This window comes from Penaeus vannamei, chromosome 17 (genome assembly GCF_042767895.1).
Source record: "Penaeus vannamei isolate JL-2024 chromosome 17, ASM4276789v1, whole genome shotgun sequence".
NCBI lineage: Eukaryota > Metazoa > Arthropoda > Malacostraca > Decapoda > Penaeidae > Penaeus > Penaeus vannamei.
Window position 1 is genome coordinate 7,838,880 of NC_091565.1, and position 2,500 is coordinate 7,841,379.

The following is a 2,500-nucleotide window of genomic DNA, read 5'->3' on the forward strand; positions in this document are numbered from 1 at the left end:
TGACATCACAAAAGCATAAAAAACAAACGCAAAACAAAAACATTGCTGAAATGCACGTAAAGCATTCTGCACAAAGAAAGAATGAGAGAGAGAGAGAGAGAGAGAGAGAGAGAGAGAGAGAGAGAGAGAGAGAGAGAGAGAGCACAAGAAGCCCAGAGAGAGATAGCGAGAGACAGAAAGAGGGAGAGAGAGACATAAAGAGATAGAGACAGAAAAGAGAGAGAGAGAGAGAGCACAAGAAGCCCAGAGAGAGAGAGAGACAGAAAAAGAGAGAGAGAGAGAGACAGAGACAGAAAAGAGAGAGAGAGAGAAAAAAAGAAAGAAAGAGAAAGAGAGAGAAACCGCCCGACCAGACCTTTAGCTCAGCGGACGCCACGCAATCCTCACGCCGCTTTTCTGCAATTAGACGCCCTCCTTCTCACGCCCAACAAAAATAGAGAGTGAAAACGCCCACGGGTTCGACAGGCAGGCACGTGGGTGTCTTGAGAAATGTGCAATTTGTTTAACTTATTGGTTATTTATCCTTTTGGTATTGTTCGTGTTGTTGTTGCTATTATTATTATTATTATTATTATTATTATTATTATTATTATTATTATTATTATCATTATTATTTTTTTTTAATTATTATTGTTATCATTATCATTGATTATTATTATCATTATTATTGATTATTATCATTATCATTGTTGTTTTTGTTGTTATTATTATTATTATTATTATTATTATTATTATTATTATTATTACCCTTATTATTATCATCATTACCATTATTATTATCATTATCATTATTATTATTTATCACCATCATCATCCAATGGAGTAAGTGGGCAAGTGGTAGATAAATAAATTGAAGAAAAAATGAGAAATAGATGCATTATATTTCCTTTACATTCGCGAATATGAAGTTAAACTTGTCCGTGTGAAGTGAAGTAAAAGTCACGGTAAAGTCAGTTATTTTGTGGAAGATTAAATATGTGTGTGTGTGTGTGGGGGGGGAGGGGTTGTGTGTGTGTGTGTGTGTGAATGTGTGTGTGTGGGGGGGTGAATGTGTGTGCGTGGGGGGGGGGGTGAATGTGTGTGCGTGTGTGTCTGGGTGATGTGTGTATGTTTGTGTGTGTGTGTATGTATGTATGTATGTATGTGTGTGCGTGTAGGGGGGTGAGTATGTGTGTGTATATATGCAAGTTTTTTATGTTATCTGTTTGACATCTGTTTAAATAATATCCAGACTACACATTATGTATTTATACAAATGAATAAAGAGAGACACTATTATTGTACACAATACCAATAATGTTAAGGTACCCCGGTCTTGAAACGCTTATCTTTGTTTTATTAGTAAAAATCTTTAATTAGCGAATTTCCCGTTATTTTTTAAACGCAGAACACATACAATTTCTTCTCACAATCTACGAAATCCCATTATTTTATCACTAATACAACAACAAAGATAAAGATTATACAGTCAACAACAACAAAAAAAAAGGTATTATATTGCCCTAATTTAACAACATTCAGCTGCCTCTTTGTTCATTGTATCACTAATACTAGAACAAAGATAAAGATTATAAAGTCAACAACAACAACAAAAAAGGTATTATGTTGCCCTAATTTAACAACATTCAGCTGCCTCTTTGTTCATTGTATCACTAATACAAGAACAAAGATAAAGATTATACAGTCAACAACAACAACAAAAAAGGTATTATATTGCCCTAATTTAAGTACATTCAGCTGCCTCTTTGTTCAATGTATCACTAATACTAGAACAAAGATAAAGATTATACAGTCAACAACAACAGCAACAAAAGGTATTATATTGGCCATATTTAACAACATTCAGCTACCACTTTGTGCATGGGATTTCTGGACAGTAACAGAGAGAGACATTTTTTTAGAACAACCAATCAGTGAGATTTACCCCTAATAATATGGGGCTTCATTATTGTATCAAATCTGCTTATGAAATTGATAATTGAATTGAGGTTACGATGTTGCATTTCTTGGTCGTTAGTGTAAGACGGGATAGGAAAAGAAAGAAAGAAAGAAAAAAGAAACAGCCTGAAAGTGATCATAAGTTTTATATATATATATATATATATATATATATATATATATATATATATATATATATATATATATATTTATATATATATATATATATATATATAATTTTTTTTAATTTGTTTTGTCTTTTTTTCTGCCTTTATTCTATTTTTTTCTTTTCTTCTTTTTTTTTCTTCCTTTTCACTTTTCTTTGTGTTTCCCTTTTTTCATTCTATTTCTTTTTTTCTCTCCTTTGTTTTTTCTTCCTTTTTTCTTCTTTCTTATTCTTTTCTTTGTTTTCTTCTCTCTTTTCCTTTTCTTTGTTTTCTTTTCTCCCTTTTTTGCTCTATTTCTTTTTTCTTTCCTTTGTTTTCTCCCTTCTTTATTTGCTTTGTTTTCTCCAACTTTTCTTCTATTTCTTTTTTTCTTTTCTATGTTTTTCTTCCTTTTT

At 31.6% G+C, this 2,500-nt stretch overlaps 1 protein-coding gene across 4 annotated transcripts in view; it reads left to right on the forward strand.

The window, feature by feature from the left end:
* Positions 1-2,500, forward strand: part of Pde9 (phosphodiesterase 9) — a 349,265-nt gene that overhangs the window by 304,639 nt on the left and 42,126 nt on the right. The window lies entirely within an intron of this gene.